The sequence below is a fragment of the Polypterus senegalus genome, chromosome 15 (assembly GCF_016835505.1).
Source record: "Polypterus senegalus isolate Bchr_013 chromosome 15, ASM1683550v1, whole genome shotgun sequence".
NCBI classification, from domain to species: Eukaryota; Metazoa; Chordata; class Cladistia; order Polypteriformes; family Polypteridae; genus Polypterus; species Polypterus senegalus.
This window is the reverse complement of record NC_053168.1, coordinates 115,553,781-115,577,501: the sequence shown is the minus strand read 5'-3', so window position 1 is coordinate 115,577,501 and position 23,721 is coordinate 115,553,781. Positions and strand designations below refer to the sequence as shown.

General features: G+C 38.3%; 1 protein-coding gene and 1 long non-coding RNA gene across 3 annotated transcripts in view; one reads left to right on the top strand and one right to left on the bottom strand.

Moving 5' to 3' along the window:
• The window catches only part of LOC120515820 (histone H2A-like), a 93,476-nt gene that overhangs the window by 13,995 nt on the left and 55,760 nt on the right, over window positions 1-23,721 (top strand). The window lies entirely within an intron of this gene.
• LOC120515832 overlaps window positions 12,233-23,721 on the bottom strand; it is a 43,208-nt gene continuing 31,719 nt past the window's right edge. The window contains exons 6-7 of the long non-coding RNA XR_005630709.1: window positions 22,040-22,097; window positions 12,233-15,163 (exon numbers count right to left, since the gene is read on the bottom strand). This is a non-coding gene — a long non-coding RNA (uncharacterized LOC120515832). The remainder of the gene's footprint in view (window positions 15,164-22,039; window positions 22,098-23,721) is intronic.

Genomic DNA, 23,721 nt, shown 5'->3' with positions numbered 1-23,721 from the left:
CATTATGGCTGGGTTCCAGTGTCTGACTCAAACGTATATCTATGCAGGTAAAACAAGGAGAATTTTTTATATCATTCATGTTCATAATTGACATTTTATCCTCTAGCTAAAAGAATTCAAAGAGTGATGTTATTAAACTCCCGTACAAACCAGTCATCTGTATTTGTATAGTGCCTTTAATAGTAAGAGTCATAAAAAGTCACATAACAAAGCAATTAATAAGATTACAATAAACTAATGCATATTTTCAGGCCTCTCAAATTTGACAGTATTACAAAGCAATTAATGATTCAATAATTTTATATAGTGGGTAGTTTTGTAGAAATTTGTTATTTGTCATGGTTTATCATATACAGTACACTATATGGTTTAACTATTATGTAGAATGTTAGGATATTAATAACTCTGGTTACACTTTAATTACTACAAAAATGCATCAAATTCTTATTTACTCTTATGTAACAAAACCTTAATAAAAAGCTTCTTTTCGTGCAAATTATGGTCCTAATGCATCATTAAATTAAAATGTTACCATGAGCCTTTTGCTCTCCTATTATATTTTATAGATAGATAGATAGATAGGTTTCTGATTTCACAACTCAAGATTGTTAATTATTTCCTGAAAATGTCAAGAGAGAGATAGTTATTTTAATTGAATAAAATGAATAATTAGTGTTGCTTACAATTGTAGCCATGAGTAAATTATTCTTCAGAAAGGCCTTTGATTCAAGTATTGTCATAAACTATTCTCCTCTCAACAGATCAATAAATAGTTTATTGGTTAGCCTTTAAAGCAGAGTATGGAGTCTGAATTCTCCAACAGTGGGTAGCTTTTCTGAAGCACAAATCTGGGGACCCAAGTTCGATTCCCAGCCCAGTCTTTGTGTGGGGTTTGCATGTTCCTCACTGCAACTTCTTGTTTTTGCCTTCAGATTCGCTACTGTCTTCCCATATCCCACTACATTCTAAGATAATTGATGGCTCTAAACCAGTGGTTCTCAACCTGTGGGGTGGGCCCCCCTAGGGGGGCGCGAAGTAACAAAAAGGGGGGCGGGAAGATGTGAAAAAAAGAAAACAAGAATCAAAAATATGAAAAAAACATCTGTTGAAACCAAAACAAATTAACTTAAACTACATTGTGATACTAGAACAATAAATATAGAGTTAGATAAATGTCGATAAAAGTTAAGTAGGTATAATAAAATATGCATCTACATTTCAAAAAAATGTTAGGGGGGGGGCGCAATTAAAACTGTTATGAAAACTTGGGTCGCAAATACTTAAAGGTTGATAAACGCTGCTCTAAATTGACCCAGTACAAGAAGCATATCCCACGATAATCTTGTGCCCAGTACACAGTTTGTATTATCTAGCACCCAACACCTGTGGCAAAGGAGCAGCCCCATAAATAATAAAGATGATTCAGAAAAAGGATGCATGCATGGGCTTTTCATAGTAAGTGTTATGATAAGGTACTTTTACATAAGCAGTTAAAGTGAATATAATTAATGTTTCTTAACAGCACACTCTCCACTAATAGATAAAAAATGCTGATTACAATGATAAAAGAATGATTTTGTGATTTAATATTTTTTATCATGCTATCAGATTATCTGTGACATGCACTTTGCATGAAAGTTACCGACTAACCTTAAAGCTCCTTTCTTAATGGGCTGCCAACCCAGCTCTGTAACTGTTTTTCTTAACCTCTTCCTTGTATCATTGTCCATTCTGTACCCCACATATTCAAACCTAAAGACCTTTGTGACGTGCTGCTCGCTAACTGGGACTGTCCTTACCTCCTAACCTTTACGTCAACCCAGTTTTTCCACTAAGGGAGGGTCTCACAAGAGCATCTTCTTTGCCCTTATGGGACCACAGCTAGAGAAGTAATGGACAATCTAGCTTCTCAGCTATGCTAGTAATAACAAAATTATATTTGGTTTTCTCTTAAAATTTATATTTATTTGCATCATAACCAGTAGCATAAAATATAAGGAATACAAAGAATTATACAACAGGGGTGGGATCATGCAGTCTTCTTTCAGTCTCTGATGACAATTCCCAGATGGCTTCTTTACTTGAGGTGCAAATTATATATGTTTAATTCAAAATTGAAAGGAAAAAGATTTTTTGCAGTTCCTTAGAAAGTGTCCAGCAGTTGAACAGCAGCAGATAGAAAGATCTATTAAAGTGTTCATGTTATTCCTCCAAACAGCAACTTGCAAAAGTGTCAGAAAACTGTCAAATGATCTAAAAGAAAGCTCAATAGTTCCAACAAAAATAGCATTTTTTCCTTTGAAAATGAAGTCTACAACACAATATCTTCTGCAGAAAGTGAAGGGGTTTGAATACTTTCTGAATCTTGACTAACTATGGACAATACATGAGAGCTGCAAATACTGATTCTGAACATGAGAGTAAAAAATGATTAATTCATATATCAGTTATGTTTTTCACTCATTTTCAAACTTATTCAATTCAATCTATTCCTTATATGAGAAGTTTACTAAGTCTGTAAGAATGTATATCCAGTTCCTACCTCCATATCGGTCAGATACTGCATATGCAGTGAAGTGAATGTCAGCACAAAAAAGCATTTTTACATTAAGTCAACTTAGCTGCTACCAGCAATGAGCAGACCTCATAATTGTCAGTCAACAGGAAGTAGTAATCACACCACAACAAAAAATTCTAGAAGAACCAATAGTTTTACCAAAATAATACCTCCAATACTTTGGATCCACATTTACATTCCCCAGTCCTTTGTAATTTTTTTGGAATTAGTTAACACTTCTGTAATGTATGACTCTAAAATCATCATGCTTTATGCTTGGGTGGGGTATAGCTACTTATACAGTAGCAGGTGCCTGGAACTGGAGTCTGCCACAGCAGCACTGGACAGGAACCAAAACAAGATCGGGTCCCAAATCACCACTGAGTACCATGCCACCTATAAAAGCAACCAACCGGGTATAGAGTCACCAATCAACCAGAAACACTAATCTTGTGAATGGGATGGGGGGAACCTAAGCACCCAGAGAAAGCCCACATACATGTAAAGAAAATGCAGACTCCATACAGGTAGTAATAGCATCTCACTGTGATGCCAGCCCATTGTAGGGAATAACCAAAGAAATTTATACCAGGCTGTTTCTGTGGAATAAAAAGGAAGCATAAAGTAAGGATTTAGTGTTCTCCAACAGTGTCACTCTCAATGTCATGCTTCAATAGCCTTAAGGAAGATGCATATATTCAGTGTGGATTACAATGAAGAATAACAGTGGCAATCAAAGAAATGTAGAGTAGGAATAGTCACAGATTCTTCTAGCAACTTCTAGCAACTAGAGCTGCGCACATCACTATACTGTGCTAGGAGGGTATTTGATGGTAATCACTAGACATGACCTCTCCAGTACATTGTTAATTTTTTTTTCATCTCACTGTTACATTTTTTCATGACAAAGGGCTTTTTCTGTGTTTCTATACCACCCAATCAAGTATGTGCGGTTATTACTGTGCTGGCAACATCATTGATGAAAACTGTAACTCATGTTTGCATTTTGTCATCTCTTTTATCATTTCACTTCAACCCTTTACTTAATTCAGCTGATTACCCAGTGTCAGGTTCCTACCGATTGCTCTAGTTATGGCCCATATCATTGATGAATTCTGATGTCAAGCTGCTGGCAAAGTTACTTGCACATCAGCTGCAGGCAGTGAAAAACTTCCTAAACTGACTTATCCTGATCAAAACTTGCTTTATTCGCCATTAAGTAGAATGGGCTTTGGCCCAGCCATTATAAACATGGTTCAGACACTTTATTTGTCCTCCTCAACTATGTTCTTCCCTACCATGGTAATGCCCCTGCTGATCCTACCCATGTCTTTGATTTCTTTAATGTCTATGAAGCCCTGTCTGGTTCTAAGATTAAATGGTCTAAATCTGTTCTTTACCTGTCATCTCTCTACATTTCCCTCTTTCATTCCTCGGTCAGTGTCTTTCTGATACCTAAGATTGGACGTCTATGCCGGGGTCCCGGAGCTTCCAGCTGCAAAGTTTCACTGTGTTCTGAAGAGTATCAGAGAATCTGTTTCTTCTTGGTCCCACCTTCCTCTCTCATTCCAATCCATGCTGGCAATTATTAAAATGAATTTGCATCCTAAAATTAATGTTGGTAACTCTATGCTTCCTCTCTCTCTGGCACCTAAGTTCTGGCAATCTGTAAAGTCTCTGGTGTCTTCATTCCTTTGAAATCACATTTTGATCTGTGACAGGCCATATGGTGATGTCTCCCTTTCTTATTTCGGCCTGTACCACTTTGCTTTCACTTTAAGGCCAGTCTGGAGATGGGACTACCCTTCCTAACATCCTCCTTCCTGGATGCACATACTATAGAGACCAAATAAATTTCTCCCCATTGTGCAACTTCATTTCCAGTTCAGTCTAATAAAATAAAGTCCCTTTTCCCTACTATTAGCTCCATTGTTTCTTTTGCACTTCAGATGTAGAGAAATGTCGAAAAATTAATGGGTCTGCTGCCAAGATAACACCTCCCCACTCCTTTATTTCTTAATTATGCACTAAATATCAGAAGCTGTCCAATTTCCCTCATACCCTTGGTGTCAGTCTGGTACTGTATGTATATATACATATATATATATATATATATATATATATATATATATATATATATATATATATATATATGCTAGGAGATATATTTAATGAGACAGGGCTGGCCATATTCCCATCTCATCAATCCAGGCATCCTATTCCTTCCACTACATACATTTTCTATTTACAGCCTGTGTTCTGTGCTTAGTATATGTCGAGTTCCCCTCTCTACCCCTCTTCCAATGCATTCCATGTACATATTTGTTTCATCCCTTTCTCATAATTCCAAACCACTATCTGTTCCCTATTATCTTCTCTATAAAGCTTCCTTCAAAACTCTCCCAATCATGTCTAATTGGCCAATAGACGTTTCCCCATCCCCTGCGTTATGCTGGACTACTATGTTTCAAAATATTAAAACATGAAAATCCTAATCACCAGCACAGACAATTTAAATTTGTTCACAGACTGTACCCTACTCCCCCAAGATGCTATCTAATGGGTCTAGAATTATATCCCCTGTTTCACCTCTGTCCTCTTAAAGTCCCTGGCACTTTTCTCCACATGTTCTGGGAATGCCCTCCGGCTGCGGTTTTCTGGTGTTATGTAGCAGGATCAATCTTTTGTGATCTTTCTTTCCCAATTCCTTTGTTCCCTCAAGTTCTTCTCCTCCTAGACCTTTCTTCTCTTCTCTCACTCTCTCTTTTTCTCTCCCAGCAGAGGCTTTTAGTGTCTGTGAACCTTGCAGCTAAATAGCTTTTAGCCTTTTGCTGAAAATCTCCTGCCCTTGCTTCTCCTGCTACCTGAAACTCTTCATTTTACAGTCTTGTCTTTCTTGAACTTTCTGCATCTCAGATCAACAACTCTTATGGCTCTACTATCTGCAACTGGCTTCACACTGTTCAATTAGTAAAGAGCTGTTTGGTAGTTGCTCTGTGATGCAGCTTTTTCCTTTTGTTACTTGTTTTTTTATTTTCCCTCATTTTTTTGTTTATTTTGACTTGTGCTCATGTATTGTGTGTGCCAGTTTATCCCTCAACTCTTTTCCCCTTTTTTTGTGTTTCTGTTGTAGTTGTGTTTGTCCTTCTGTACTGTAGCTCAAAGTCAGTTATTTCTGTTTTTTTATTTTGCTGTATTCCTTTTCATGTTATGAATAAAAATTTGATCACACACACACAAAAAAAAAAACGTTTTGTGGCAGCCAAAGCAGAATGTCACCTAACATCTCAAGTATGTACAGTGTTTTCTTCTAATTTAATTTGGATAACATTTTTCATTGCCTTGCTGCCTTACAGCTTTTCTCTATGAGGACGTGTTTAGCCATGTTGAAGTTGTTACAAAACCATATAAAATCTAATTAGGTAAGTATCCACTAACAAAGAACATTTTGATATATAAATTTTTTAGGGGTAAAACACAAATGAAATTTCCCAAAATCTTAAAAATATATAAACTGATTTGGTGATGTTGTAGAAAAAACAAAATTAACCACCACATTTTTTAATTTGATGATATTTGTCATTAATAATGCACTAGCGAGTGGGACCTTCTAATGCACTGCGTCCCATGTTTTGCCAAAGTGCTGACAGCAATCTTATTGAGAATTGGGGTGTTGCTGTTTCTGCAAATGAAGGTCATCTGTAGATGTGAAGTAAAATAAGCAAAATTTGGCAAAGCTTGAAGAAGATGGGTTTCAGTGCTTGTCAGATGCTGTGGCTGTAAGTGTAGTCAATTTTACACAACTGATCCAGTAAGAACGGTATTTATTATACAGTATATTACCCCTCCACACCTTCATCTGATCTGCAACCTTGTGCAATTGATGGAGGACTACAATTCCCATCAGCCAGTACACTACTCCAGACACTTTCATTACCACTCACAAAGTTTAAATAAGAACATTGATAAAAGAACCATGTCATCAAAAGCAGCAACTGCTGTGTTTTTATTTTTTTAACCTCAGCCACTTTGTCACACTGGATTACAGTGTGCACCTTAGAGCAGTTTTTTTTCTCAGCCTTTATGGCCTTGTTTTACATTTTAATTTCCATTGACGACCCACAGACAGATTTGAAGAGAAGATGGTTACCCCCTTCATGAATTAAGAGCATCCATTGGTGAAATGAGTGAGATTAGAAATTGGAAACAATACCACATAGCATAGTCAATTGCTTTGACAGACTGGAGTTGTGTCCTGTGTGACCACAAATCTGAGATAAACTGATTATACTACATTTTTATTTTATCAGTGAATACCCTTTTCAGAAAAAGCCATCACTGTTGTCCACCTGCATGTTGTCATTAATTTCACAATATCAATCAGCATGAAGTGGTTTTTGAATTAAAAAAACAAAAACAAAAAGGAAATAGGTATAAAATACTGCAAATTAATCAATATAGCCAAGCCATGACTGAACAGAATGAAGCGTGATTTTTTTTCAAAAACTGGTTCAGATGCTGCTTTTCAGAATGTAATAAGAAGAGATCAGGATGCTGCTTTTGAGTGAGCAAGAGTAATTAGCAACTTTTTTTTTTTCATAGACATTTATTCAAACTCGCTGTATACTGAGACAGTAGTAACTTTAAGTATTTATGCTATGGTGAGTGAAAATGTGTTTTCAGACTATAGTGTATGTATATCTATCTATCCTGCCAACTATACTAAAATTAATGTCTATCTATTGCAAAAAGCCAGATTTCTGGGGACAAATAAAGTTCTATGTATCTATTGATTGGATAGTGCTCTTCTAATCTAACTATCACTTGATTGTATTGTGCCCTTCACATCTAACATTTATATAGTGCCTTTCACTATCTATCAGGTGAGAGCATGGACCAAACTTTCAGCCAAATAATATCTTCACGGTTGTAAATTTGTTTTGCCCTTCTCGGCCACCATAGAAATGCTACTGGGGCTCCTTTATACTTTTGGCAACACGCCTTCATAGTATCCCACTAGGACTGGGACTGCTCTTTTATTACTTTAACTCAACCAGAATTTTTCTTTCTTACTTTTAGTAATTCATGTGTATATTTGTCTGTTATAATATTTATGTATTTATTGAACCTCTGTAAAAATACAAATTTCCTCCTTGGGACCAATTAAGTTCTCATCTACTGAGCAGATGACACGCACTACAGGACTCTTAACTGCATGTCTTTTAGCAGCACTAACTACACCATGGCCTGGTATTTAGTGATCAAAGTGAAGCCACCAAACAAATGAATGGGAAAAAAAAACAAAAAAAAACCCATTTTTTTAACATATAAACCTCACTTATTTGACACAAGAGCATTAAACTGCTGGCTTCTATTACATGAAGTGGAATACATTTAACATAGTAGGTAAAACAAGAATGCAGCACAATGTCTTGTGAATTATGATTCCTGATGTTGATCTCTACCATAGTCACTTTTGAGGAAGTAGATAGCACTGGCCATTTCCTACCTCTTTGCTGCCGTGTGACAACTAATCTCGACTGGAAACAGTTCACTATTGAAGTGAAGAAAAAAAAAAAAAACCCTGGATGTTTGTCATTTTAATATGGGCGATGAGTGATCCTAAATTTCCCATAGTGTGTGCTTGGTGTATGTGTGTGTAACCTGCGGTGGGCAGGCGATCTGCTCAGGGTTTGTTCCTGCCTTGCATCCTGTTTTGGCTGGGATTGGCTGCAGCAGACCCCCGTGACCCTGTGTTAGGATATAGCAGGATGGACAAGGACTGACTGACTGACTGACTTCAGCCCCATTACTAAACTCAAAAGTTTAGGTTACACATACATTGTGTACATGTATTCAGGGCTGGCACATGAAATAATGATAAAAGCCCCCAAAAGATACGCATCCTTACAAGACATGATGCGTATCGTGAAACAGACTTCATAATACAAGACTCAAATGATACAGTACTTACTCGGAACAAAAAATGTGAATAGAATAATATATATTAGCCTACAATCAATGTAACACACCAAACACAAATGCAAAAGCTCACTCCTGCATTGACTTTAAATATATATTTGTTTTAAGTATTACATATGCGAAACTCAACATGAAATGAAATGTGTCTGTTCTACTCATGCTGCATACTTGTCTAAGCGCCTTGGTAGTTTCAAACTGTCCTGCAAGCTAAAAAACACCTGCCTTTGTAATGGAACAAACACACTGCAGACTTAAGAGACACTTAACTGAAATTGTACCCATAGACTGAAGCCTTAATACCAGTGTAGAAATTAACACTTACACCCCAACCCCAGGCACAACTCCCAGAATTCAATAAGACTTATATGTGTTTTCCAAAAATATGTTTACAGGTTCCTTCATAACACAGTACCATCACATGCACAATTCTCCTTATCCTCCTTCAGTCTTCACCAGGTGAAGCAGCCTTTTCCATACCAGATAATATTACCCTGAAGTACTTTGTCATGTCACGTTAGACAGAACCTTCTAAGACTGAAGAAGCCCTTTCTTGGCAGTTCCCTCTGGCAGCACTCAAGAAGCCCAGCAGGGATCCCTTTCCCTTTGAAACACATTCCCCTTTCTATGCAACAAAGCTTTTCTTTAATAGACACCCCACCCCACCTCGTACCTTTGCTCTGCCCTGTTCTCTGGAGTACAGCCAGCAACTTTCACCTGTTAGTGTGCCACCAGAGTCTGATGGCTCTATATCACAAGGTGACAAGGATGCTACTTGTGCTCCACCTTCTCGCTGCTACTGAATTCCTCCTCTGTAGCAGGATACCACTCGACTCCCTGACAGTAGTACACCCTACTTCTGGCACTACAAGCTTGAACCCTTTTCTACTTTGATCAAGTGACCCAACACATCACAGGGGACATCTCCCTACAAACACTCCTCACCTGGGGCCTCATGTATAACGCTGTGCGTAGAACTCACACTATAACATGGCATAAGCACAAAAGCGAAGATGTGCTAACACACAGAAAAACCCAGATGCATAAATCTGTGCGTTCGACAACTTCCACGTTCTTCCGCTACATAAATCGAGAGAAAGAGAGAGAGAGAAAAAAAAAGGCACACAGTGGGGGAAAAAAGCACAAAATGTCAACTTTAATCTCGAAATTTCCACTTTAATCACATAGTTTATTTTGTCATTAAAGTAGAACATCATAAACTTCATCTTAAAATTGTTTAATTTACTAGTTTCTCAAGTTGTTGCCCAGAGGGGACTTGGCGGTCTCTTGGTCTGGAATCCCTACAGATTTTTTTTTTTTTTCTCTCCAGCTTTTGGAGTTTTTTTTTTTTGTTTTTTCTGTCCACCCTGGCCATCGGACCTTACTTATTCTATGTTAATTAATTTTGACTTATGTTTATTTTTTATTGTGTCTTCTATTTTTCTATTCTTCATTTTGTAAAGCACTTTGAGCTACATTTTTATGTATGAAAATGTGCTATATAAATAAATGTTGATTGATTGATTGATTGAAATCCCATCGTAACTAAAGTAGCACGTTAAATGCTTTGTTTTGTATTTGATCTTCTATGTGCTCTGTGTGTGTGAATCACTATGTGCTTCCAGGCTTTCTCTTCCTCCAACAGGACACAGAATCCATTACATTCGTGATATTACAGCTCTCTGAATAATTAAAATACTGAGATGTATATGTGATATCATTTTCATGATGATAGGAGTTAAAGCATGTTATTAAACATGGGAACACGGTGGCGCAGTGATTGTTCATGTCTCACGCAAGATGCTTGCTGCGCCATGCACGACCTTTGATGAAATACTTTATTGCAGCAGTATTGTCTCTTTCAAATGTACTAACCTCCAATTCCTTCCCTGCCTTTTCTTTCTCCAAATACCCAATCGCCACACAATCAGCTCTGTAATAGACGTTAAGCCATCTGTAAGCGTAGAACGCCGATTCTTTAAAACTTTTAAGGAACATTGAAATATCTTTGTAGTACGTGTTTAATTATTCTATCCATCAATCTATCCAGTGTTGTGTCAGCACCTGCAAGAATACAGTGCGTGACAGGAACAATCCGTGAACAGACCGCAAGCGGCTCGTTAGCGCTGCAGCACCGTGTCCTCACGTTTAATTATTAACAATATAGATTATTTAAATGAAGTTAAAGTGTTATCTGTATAATAAACATAATTTGCTGCATTTCATCGTAAAAATGATATCGTCATCATATGTAAATATGTGCTTTATAAAGTGGCTCAGGTTGTGTTATATTATAACTGTATCGCAAGTTAACAGTGAGGTGATTGTACTTATAAGTACAAAGCGTTCCACAAGGAGCACTTGATGGACTGATTGAGTGCATTTTTAGTTCTTGGGATGAAACTGTTTCTGAACCGCGAGGAAAGGCTCTGAAGCATTTACCGTATGAGTGCAGTTCAATGGACAGTATGGCTGAGACAGCGTGTGCTTGATGCTGTATACCGATAATTCTCTTTCTGATCAGCTGCTGTACAGTTGTGATTCACACTCAGATACAGTGATATGAATACTCCGGGTGGTGCAGTGAGAGTAATATTGAAAAAGATGATCCGCTGTGGCAACCCCTAATGGGAACAGCTGAAAGAAGAAGTAGGTGCAGCGAGAGTAACAACGCTAAAGCAGTTATGGTATTTGGAATAGTTTGACCATTCTGTGGACCATTATATTGTTACAGGTTAATTACAATCAGATGCATTAAACTAATAAACAATATTTGGCTAATTTCAGTGTATTTATAAAGCCGCATAAGGGATCTAAAAAAGAAATGTTGTAGCGGTCAAGTGCCGCTAAGATTCACACCGTCAATCTGACAGTGATTTATTTATTTTAGTGGAGGATTACCAGGGACAACCCTAGCCTTGGAACGACACACATACACACACATACATACACTACAGAGACCAAATAAACCTTGCTGGGAACATTAAGCGATAAAGAATATAATGAAATTAAATTATCTAAATGAAAACAATAATACCACCCCTGATCCCTTTGGCGATATTACATTTAACATATAAACACAATGAACACACAGCAAAGTCCATAAAAAAACCAAACCGGGTCAAATGAGAAGTGACGAGATTGAGTCCAGCGATCTGTATGTAGAAAGGGAAGGGAAAACACAGTCCTACCGGTAGTTGCTGAAATGATGAAGACGGATGGATGGTTCAGGAGCGCTCCACTCTTCCAGGAAAGCTAATGAATCCAAACACAGTCCTCAGTATACAGGGAGACAGACGATCCAGACCCCAACAAACAAATACAATCCAGGACACAATGATGATATATGGCAGAATTAATGGCAGGCAGTCCAAAAGATAAATGCAACACACAAAGCACCAAAACTTTTTCCTTTTTTTCTTTGACACCTGCTTTCCTTTAAAACCCCTCTGGTCTCCTTTGACCCCAACAACCCATGCAAGGACTGCTGAGAGATGCAGTTCTAACTACTAGTAGCATTGCTACAAGGTAACCACACAGGAACAGTAGCACAGCTTTGACGCTGGGTGCCGCCAGTCTGCAAAACCAAGCGCAGAACTTGCGTACAACAGGGTATGAGGTACCGTGAAAATGTGTGTGGCTTTATGTCAAGTTTAGGTTTTGTACATCGCGATTTGAACGTGGAAACATTCTTACGCAACATTTTTGTGCGTACACACCGTTTATACATACCCTTGATGACTAGATCAGTAAGCAAGACCGCACAGCAGGTGTTCTCAATTTATTTATCCATAAAGATATCATGTCAAAGCAGAAGCAAATAATTGCAACAATTTACTTTATATGATGCATGTTCCAGCTGCACTTAAATGTTTGCTGCATCAGTCCATCATGATAAGTGATTTCCGTCTCTCTTTCCCCAATCTCGGGGGCCAACCCTACAGTGAAGTCCTTACACCTCGCTGGCAGCAGTTTGTCCCCGCTCTCTCAAGGGTCTTTGTCAAACCTACTTTCTGAACCTCTGCAGCTCTCTCTTCTGCCATTGCCTCTGTCTGTGTTCATTAACTCCCAGCTTCAACTTTTGTTTGGCATTTTTGTAAGACCACTCCTTCGGCAAGTGTTCAGAAGCAGTTGACAAGCACTTTTAATTTCCTTGAAATTAAGGGCTCCAGCTTGTGACCTTCTGGAGACGAGCTTGTGGTTAAGAATACAGACAGTTGTGTGTCATTCATGCATGTCCTTTGTTTTTTACCTGAACATGTCTTAGCTTTCCACACCTGTTTGATATACTGTAATTATACATATTACAAATTTAAGCATTATTGCAAGAAATGCAAAATTATTCTAAAAAAGAAATATACCATCATCACCACAGCTATCCACTGGGACTACAACTCCCACGCAGCCCTTCGGATGTGCACGCTAAAGTCCAAGCAGAGGAGTGCAGACACCCAGCATATTAGGGGAGCAAACGGCCCTGTAAGGCAGCCCCTATCTGTCCATCCATTAAGTAATCCCAAATGGGAAAGGGATCATCAACCATCCCAGTTGGGATGCCAAGCCATCCTTGCCTTCCATCACTCAATACATACTCATTACATGTGACAAATCAGGAACATTAATGCCAGTATCAGTCATTTACATGTAGGTATGACATGTGCCATTTTGATGCTCAAAACCTCACAGTGTGCAAATTGCAGTTCATAGATAAATGACAATTTAAATTGAAAATATTTCTTACAATTTTTAAAGGCAGTACTTAAAACATTTGATATGCCTGTAAATCTTAAGGGCGATATGTGTCTGATATTATTTGTATAGTCATTTTGTAACCCAAAAAAAAAAAAATACTATGAAAATGCCATTCTGCCTGAAGTGTCACCTCATACCACGTACCCACCCCGATTACTCTGAACATATGATTAATAAATTGGACAAAGAACAGCTGAAGACAAAGCTGAAGGTTATTCTAAACATTTTAATAATAAATTAATAAAGGAAAACCTAAAAATATATTGCACAACATCTGCTGTGTTTGTGCCCCACTGGCCCTTAATGTAGAAACACCACTGATCAAGAAAAATAAGGATACTAAACCAAAAGATCTTTCTACCGTAACAGTTTCTTAGAATTCAGGAGTTTCCCTTATTGTTCAGCTAGTTAAGTGCTATGGGCTGGAAGAAAATGAGCCCAAGAGTTTTCTGCAAGGAACAAATTAATCTGAATTTGTCAATAACAGTTGGCTCCAACTAACACTGAGAGGTCCGAGTCAATATGCCACCTAATCTGCAAGTCATTTCTCATCCCTGCTGTGCTAATATTGAATGTCTTCAGCAGGACTTTTCATCATAGCAACACAGACGTGTGGAGTTTTGACTTACTCTGCTTTACCTGCTTTTGCTGGGGTGTCATACATTCCCCAGAATTACCTTCACTGTGTTGCAATTACTTGTTATAGTAGTTTTGGATCCAAAAGAAGGAAGAATTTGAGACACTTTGCCTTGTCACTGGTAATTTTAGTGCCCTCACCAAGGTTTACTGAAAAAGATTTGACTATTGCCATTCTACAAGCAACCAATTGCCACATACCCATGTATCAGAGATCACCTTAGAGCTCTTCTATTGGTAATTACACTCCAAGCCAGGGGGTGGAACTGTCACTTAATGACTTTTTTTCTTCCAATGGATAACAAATGATTGACAGACATTCCAACTATGACATCACTTCTGCTGCCCCCTCCTGAAAACTGGATCTCCTGCCATTTTGGAGTCAGTCAGATCAAGACTCTCGTCTGAAGATGTCTCCGCTATTATTTTCTGAAAACACAACATCGTTCATTATACAACATTCACGTAGGTGCCCCAACTCTTTATGACTTCTTGTCTCTTCCATTTACACAATGAACCATCGTTCTTCCTGCTGCTCTCCCCATCCATGCATTAGCAATCTGAAGCAGGACAATGTCCTTGTAATGTGTTTTCAGTTTAACTGTATCGGGCACAATGGCAACATAGCAGCATCGATGTAGTTATTTCCAATTTTGGCCTCAGCTTATTTTGATCCCACACTGATGTTTAAAGATAGTCTGCTGTTTCTCAATGTTGGCCCTTTCTGAAGCCAAGTTGTATAATAAATATATAAAGATACTTAAAGATATCCTTTATGAAAAATTACTACATTTTAACAATTGTTTATTTTCAAAGTCATCCAGTAATCTATATTCAAATTCAATTAACCCTTTTTCTTCCATAGTGCCATTACAAATTTAGGCCATGGTATGTCTATAATACGCTTGTACTTTTGCACTTGTCATACTGGAATTCTGTTTATACAGAATAGAAGATACAAAAAAAAATCTCCCTTATCACATTAATCAAAGCCATGTGGCCAGGACCTTGACACTAATGTACCTCCCAGAGCGGTGCTGGAAGCATGATCTCCTGTGAGCTTTAATGAACTATCCCATTTAACGGTGCATTTACTGAGAGGGCTTGCGGAGTCCATGTTACGAGATGTCTCTGAACATTCAGTAGCTGATATTGCAGAGCTTGAAGAATAAGAAAAACTGTGAATGTAAAGAATTCACTTAGAAAAACAAGGTATACTCCTAGTCTGCTCACTGCCACCTGTGAAGGGAATCAGAAATTGTTTATGATTAATTCAGTCATGACATTTATTTTAAAATTAGTTTCTTCCAATGATATCTGCAAAATTTACAGTTTATTGATAATTTTGTGGAAAAATATGCCACTGCATGTAACCTTAAACACTGCCACTTCAAGTCTTTTTGCTTTAGGTATTTCACACCCTGTACTATAGTCATTAATCTCCATGAGCTTAACAGATTCTCAGCCATCTCCAGTTCAGAAACAGATATCTAGTATTGTAAGGAAAGGGCTTTTATGCTAAAATACTGCTTACCCATCTTTGGGGGATCAGGACCCAACCTGACTCGAACATAACTTTTTGAACTGGAAGTTTCAGATGTTTTGGATTCAAACTGGCAAAAATATTTTATAAAAGTGGGCTACAGCATTACCCAAGAGGAATTACATGTCACTAAACAGTGACCTTTTGTGACATAAAGTAGTGTCCTAAAACAATAAATTCACACCATTTGTACCACTGCATTCAACATTAATTTAAACACAATTGCTTAGGTTAGCATCATCTCAAAGAGCTTCAGTACATTTAAAATAGAACATTCCAGATGTACAGTGGAATGCATGTAAAAAGATCATTGACAGCATTAAGAACTGGTACATTTAAAATAGAATGTGTGGCAGTATTAGGTGTGATAAAATTAAGCAGTGATATAGGCAAAATTCATGAAGTGAATTAAGAGGAAAAATATTGACATGACAAGTTCAATATCAGAAGACAGGCTTTATAAAACTTTACTTAAATATTGCAAACATTAATACACACAGCAGTATCACAGATAACTTTTAAAATGCTCACTTGTTTGTTGACTTTAGAGCGTATATGACTCATATCCCTTAGAAACTTTACTGTAAAAGAACTTTCAGAAAATAAATGAATATAAAGATATATAAAAATAGGTTTTGGATGGTAATATTTCTTAAGAATTCATTTTTAACAGCCAGCAACAAAAATCAACAAATATTTGGAGTGAGAGAACTAGTTACGGAAGCTCTGAACTGCACAGTGAAAAAAAATTATGGGATAACCCTTATCACGACGACGCGTGAAAATATCTCGTACGTACAAGATACTTTCACGTACGTACGAGATGTTTTCACGTACGTATGCGATAAACTTAGATTAAAATATTACAAAAGTGTGCTTCGGGGCTTCCTAATTACGAACTTACCAAGGCTGTGGCACTTCAGTTTGACATCACTTCCAGCGCTTGTAGCGCGGTGATATAAAAAAGAAGACGCATGGGCTTTTATTTATTAAAGGAGTGTGGGATGGTTAGAGTTGGGTTTAACAGCAGCATGCAATACCTACGTCAGGTAATGCCCAGAATGTCAGTCACGAAATGCCCATTGCATACCCCATTATACTATGGTTAAGAGTAGGCTTGTGGGAGGGTAAGGGTTTAGTTTACAGGTATTCGTCTGCACACTCGTACGGAACACCTGAGGAGATATGGTGTTTTGTTTGTTCCTGGGAAACATTTGTGCGTACAACTTACTATCTCGTGCCCACCACTTACCACAGCCTGCGCATCAGGCACTTTTAAGGTCGCACCAGGCACTTTTAAGGTCGCACCTGCCAACACTGCTTGTGCGCCGCATTCTTTCAGATGAGCACCAAATGCCATTGCGCATTGCGTGCTACTGTACATCATTTTCTGGAAACGGGACATATCACTGAACAGTCTGATGTTTTCCTCATACAGTTACAGTCCACAGAAATGAATATTGGCAAGTTTATAAAATCAGGCTATGCATTCAAGCCCAGATCGTTAAATCCGCGAAGCAGCACCGCTAACCAATGCACTAATTTATAGTAAAAGGAAATTACATTAGCTAGCCATTTACTTTCTATCCCGCAGCTTGTTATTCGCACAAGTTACGAAAGGAATTCATATTTCACGTATTTACTGCATGTGAAGTTTACCCAGTTCAATGTGGGTTCACTAATTTAATTCTCTAGTAAACCTGGAACACTCGATCGCTTATCTGCAACAATGAACTGTGGGCTTTAACGTGCATCTAAAGAGTTAAATCCAAATCGGGCCACTTTAACTCCCGCCGTTCTCAGACAAGAAATGTACCCTTGCTAAAAAGTCAAACTTGATTATCCTAGTGAAATCCACTGGCCAACCTGGCACACTGGGTCACCCGTTGCATTGTGCAAAATGAACTGCGATCTTTAAAAGTACAGCAGAGATCTAAATCGTGTTTCTGCCGTTTTTATTGTCAAGTTTTTGACAGGATGGATCACTAAGTTAAATTGCTGGTAATACTTGCTTAGCCCAAATGTAGGTACACTTGGTATATTAATTGGCTAACTTATGATGCCATTGTGTTTATGGTAATGGGAAAAAATGAAGACACCTTCTTTCAGTTTTATTACAAATCAGAGGCACGGATACCATACCATACCATACCATTTCATTTGTTGAGCGCTTAAAAACACAGCATTACAACTGACCGAAGCGCTGTACAGTTAAAAAAGAAGCAGGGCTAAAAACAAAATATTAAAAACAAACATTAAGAGAGAATTAAAACAGAGATACTAAAAACAGGTCAGAGGACCCAATAAAATTGAAAAATAGGAAGAAGCAAGTGGAAATGAGACAGGTTAAGAATTAAAAGCCAATGTGAAGAAGTGCGTTTTTAGGCATGATTTAAATGTGGCGACTGAGGCGGCTTGCCTAACCACTAAGGGTAGGGAGTTCCAGAGCCTGGGTGCAGAGACGGAAAAAGCCCTTTCACCACGAGCTTTAAAATGTGCCTTGGGAACGGTTAGGAGCAGCTGATCTGTGGATCTAAGAACACAAAGAGGATTGTGACGATGGAGCAAGATACTCAAATAGGCAGGGGTTAGACCGTTAAGTGCCTTATAGGTTAAGAGGAGTATCTTAAAATCGATTCTGAATCTAATCGGCAGCCAGTGTAGGGTTTTTAAAATTGGTGTAATGTGTTGGCTTCTGCTACTTCCAGTTAGAAGCATGGCAGCCGCATTCTGAGCCAGTTGGAGTCTAGAAAGTGTGGCTTTACTGATACCATAAAGGCAGGAATTTGAGTAGTGGAGCCGGGACGTAATGAATACATGGATTACTGATTCCAGGAGGTGGTTAGACAGAATAGGCTGGTTATTTAACCTGATTGCCCCGTAAACAGCGGAGTCCGACTTGTTGCTGGTACGGGAATGTGTAAACTTTGCTAGAAAAAAAGGACTTGTATCCGCATTTGGGTGTCAAAATCTAACTGCAGTCTCTCTTGTTACAGAACTGTAAAATGAAAGTGAGCCAAACTGATTTAACAATTTAGAGTGTGACTTCAATATTACAATCAGTTTTGTGCCGTTTATATGAAGACAGATGTATGCTAAATTTACTAGTCAATTTGACTATACTCGGGTTGGTCTGGGCAAAATTCAACTGCATTTAACAAAAATATATCTAAATATGTATATATATATATATATATATATACACATAATATAAATTAAAGAGATCCAAATCGATTTCACTCTTTAGAGCGCATATTATATATCACAGTCAACTGAAAGAAAGTGTCTTCTTCGCATCACAGGGCAAGTTAGTCAATGAATTTCCTTACGTTTGGGCTAAGGAAGTATTACCTGCCATTTAACTTAGGGATCCATCTTGTCAAATACGTGACAATAAAAATCCGCCGCAACACGATTTAGATCTCTGCTGTACTCTTAAAGATCGCAGTTCGTTTTTGCACAATGCAACGGGTGACACGGTGTGCCAGGTTTGCCAGTGGAATGACGTACAAGTGGCACGCAACGGCATTTGGTGCTCATCTGAAAGTATGCGGCACACACACAATATTGGCAGGTGCGACTTTAAAGAACCTGGGGCCTCATGTATAAACGGTGCGTACGCACAGAAATGTTGCGTAAGAACTTTTCCATGTTCAAATTGCGATGTATAAAACCTACACTTGGCGTAAAGCCACGCACTTTTCCACGGTACCTCATGCCTTGTCGTACGCAAGTTCTCCGCTCGGTTTTGCAAACTGGCGGCACCCAGCGTCAAAGCAATGGTACTGTTCTTGTGTGATTACTCATTATTTTCATGACGCGGCTTTATAAATACACAGAAACTAACCGCATATTGTAATTAACTCGTAACAATATAATGGTCCAGGGAACAGCCATAGTATTCCAAATGACATAACTGCTTTCTTCTTCTTCTTCTTCTTAACTGCTTTCTTCTTCTTCTTGCTCCCCCCGTTAAGAGTTGCCACAGCGGATCATCTTTTTCCATATTTCTCTCGCTGCACCACTCGGAGTATTTATATCACTGTATCTGAGTGTGAATCACAGCAGCAGCTGATCGGAAAGAGAATTATCGGTATACGGCATTAAGCACACGCTGTCTCTGCCACGGCAAAACGTTTCAAAGCCTTTCCTGTACGGACCTCGCAGTTCAAAACAGTTTAATCCCAAGAACTTTAAATGCAGCCAATCAAGTGCTCCTTGTAGAACTGTTTGTACTTATAAGTACAATCACCCCACTGTAAACTTGCACTATAGTTATAATATCGCACAACCTGAGCCACTTTGTAAAGCGCGTATTTACATATGATGACGATATCATTTTTAAGGTGAAATGCAGCAAAATATGTTTGTTAAATTATACAGATAAAACTTTAACTTCATTTAAATAATCTATATTCTTCACTGGGAGTGTCTTTAAGGATAGAATAATTAAACATGTACTACGAAGATATTTCAATGTTCTTTAAACGTTTTGAAGAATCGGCGCTAAGCTTACAGATGGCTTAACGTCTATTACAGAGCTGATTGTATGGCGATCGGTTACTTGGGGAAAGAAAAGCACTGACTGCAGTGACGGCTACGCCAATATATATTGAATATAAAACAGAAAGATAAAATAACAACACAGCTAAAAACGCAGCGACAAATTTCGGCAAAAGTTAAATGCTTGTGTCATGAGCACGAGGCGGCTAGTGTCTGCAACATACGTGGCCATCCTCCGTGCATGACATTGGCGGCTAAGGATCCACCGATTCTTCCTCTGCCCAGTGCCACCACAAGCTTAGAGCCGCCCTGAGTACTGCTGCAATAAATTATTTCATCAAGTGAAACATGTTTAATAACGTGCTTTAACTCCTATCATCATGAAAATGACATCACGTATACATCTCAGTATTTTAGTTATTCAGAGAGCTGTAATATCACGAATGTAATGGACTCTGTGTCCAGTTGGAGGAAGAGAGCCGGTTTAAGAAGCAAGTAGTGATTCACACACATAGAGCACATAGAAAATCAAATACAAAACAAAGCATTTAACGTGCTACTTTAATTACAATGTGATTTTAGAAACTGGTTAATTAAACAATTTTAAGATGAATTTTATGATGTTCTACTTTAATGACAAAATAAACTACGTGATTAAAGTGGAAATGTCGAGATTGAAGTGGACATTTCGTGCTTTTTCCCCACCGTGTGGCTTTTTTCTCTGTACCCTAATAAGCTTTCATATGACACTCAGACAGTGGGCTTACAACTCGGCTTTCCACGCGACTTTGATATGTGACTTCTTTTTTATTTCCGGCACTGTGCGATTTTGTGGATGTGAGCTTTCATATTTCTCCAACACGCTATGCCACTCGATCAACTTCCTTTTGTTGATTATACCACGGCTTATTTTAACAAATAGTATGTTTTTCCTTTGCCTCCACTTGGTATTCGCTGAAATTCTTATGTTTCCCCCCGTGCTTTTCCCATTGTCTTTTCACAGAAGGCTGCGCTTAAGGGCGATTTATATTGATTTGCATATTCAAATAGGCGTAATTCTGGAAGGATTTGGGGCGTTACATAATGCGCGTGCACGAGCGTTAGTTTTCACGCTGATCGGGATTTATGTAGCGGAAGAACGTGGAAGTTGGAGTACGCACAGATTCCTGCATCTGGATTTTTCTGTGCGTAAGCACATTTCGGCTTTTGTGCTTACGCCATGTTATAGTACGAGTTCTACGCACGGCGTTATACATGAGGCCCCTGGTGCGCAGGCTATGGTAAGTTGTACGCACCAAATTGTTTCCCAGGAAGAAACAAAACACCATATCTCCTCAGGTGCTCCGTACGAGTGTGCAGACGAATACCTGTAAACTAAACCCTTACCCTCCCACAAGCCTACTCTTAACCATAGTGTAATGGGGTATGCGATGGGCATTTCGTCACCGACGTTCTGGGCATTACCTGACGTAGGTATTGCATGCTGCTGTTAAACCCAACTCTAACCATCCCACACTCCTTTAATAAATAAAAGCCCATCCGTCTTCTTTTTTATTTCACCACGCTACAAGCGCTGGAAGTGACGTCAAACTGAAGCGCCACAGCCTTGGTAAGGTTGTAATTAGGAAGCCCCGAAGCACACTTTGTAATATTTTAATCTAAGTTTATCTTGAAGTTTATCACGTACATATGTGAAAACATCTTGTACGTACGTGAAAACATCTTGTACGTACGTGAAAGTATCTTGTACGTACGAGATAAGGGTTATCCCATAATTTTTTTTTACTGTGCGGTTCAGAACTTCCGTAAACTAGTAGATAATGTAGCTAAGAAACTATAATTTTGTTCACAAAAATACTCATAGTCTGTCTGAAACAGCTAATGTGAAAGTGAACCAAAGAAGTGAAAAGGTCTAACCAGATAAACATTCAGAACAAAGTAATCAAAATTTAAGTGTGGAAATTTTTTTAAGTATTAAAAGGACTACTAATAATTTATAAGTACCACAAAATTGAATGAAAATGTCCGGTGTGTGTTTCTCATTTTTACATTCACATAAAATAACAAACCTTGAGTTGATCCAAATGCGCTAATGAAGGGATTTTAGGTGAAGGTTCTTCTAAGCCACTGATAAGGAAAAACAGAAAAAAATCAGTTTAAATAGAAAAATAAAATCACAATGTACATGATGCAACTCTTTTTAAATAAAATACTAATATACAAATCAAAGTTAAAAAATATTTAGCCTGCAGATTTCAGAGAAACCAAAAATTTTCACCCATATAAATAAACAATAAGTGTATTTGTTTGTCCCAAACATTTATACAACATAAGTACACAATATTTGGAAAGAAATTGTGAAATAAAACAGGACTGACATGTTGTCAAGATCTGCTTCTTGACTGGCGCCAATGTTGCTGGAGTAGGTTTCAACACCTGGCACCTGAATTAAGCAGATTTGAAAATGTGAATGACTGAACAGTTGTTTAGCCTAATAATACCTTAACTAATCCCAATCAAATTAAAACAAACAATAAAAGAGAGTTAAAACAAGTTAGTAGTCCCAAGACTGTGCAGAAACTTACTCTAAAATTAGCAGACTTTCTGATTCTGGTGTTCTTGGCGGTTTTTATTTAATACATTTAATTGATGCAGCATAAAAATAAACTAAAAGATATATAATGGATACATGTATGAGCATTGAGGATCAACAAAATATTGCTCAGCTGAACCTTTTCATTTTTATATTGCACTGCTTCTAAATATATTTGTATAACCAATGAATGCACATAACTATACTTATCACTTTATTGAAATAAGCAAACATTTTCTAATTCATTTTACATATCTATATATACAGTATAATTCACTAAGGCAAGACACCCATGGAAAGCATGCCGGAAGGGGCGTGGATTCACTAAGCCGCCGACAAGTAAGACACCTATGGCGCACAAAGGGAGGAGCCACGCCCACCAACTCCAAGACCATTGGATACGACGACAACTCGCAGAGCCACACCCACCAATTCAGACGCGACGACACAGAAAGAACGGCGTCATTTATATTCGTCTGTTGTAGAGGCCTCATGTACCTCCGAGCCACCTTGACTGTTCATAGAGGCATGTTTCTCATGGAGGTGAGTCGCCATATGCAGCGTGTAAAACGGTTTGCGAGGGGTATCCAATGGGATCCTTAAAACAATCCTTTACAACTAAGGTTAAAACACAATGAAGTAAGCAGTCTTTAAAAACCGAGTTTTCGGTTACGACGCACGACCGCATGCACCATAGCAAACTGTTTTACATGCTACATACAGCAATTTGCTTCCGCGACAAACATGCGTCTTCTTAGATGCTCCTGCACTTTGTATACACCCCCCTCCCACCTTGCTACTACCGTGGTCGGGTGTCTTGGTGGATTATATATAGAAAGGCAGCCAAAACCGCACAGAGCAATGAAAAGTCTACGTGAGTCACAGGTGCATCTGGACTGTGCAAAGACAACAACGACTCGAGTGACGAGTTGGAGGTGGGCACATGAGCAGGCAGTGCATACTGAACAAGAAATCAGCACACTAGCATGACGGAGGAAGCAGAATAGATGTCCTTCTCCTCTCCTCCCGTTCCACCCTCCATGCCTGAGCGCCGCACGGACGATTGTATGTTGGTTCGTTCCGTGCATTGTTACAATGTTGCTTTTCTTGCTGATTTATTACATTAACGATTTTTCAAATGTTAATTTTCTCCCTGTG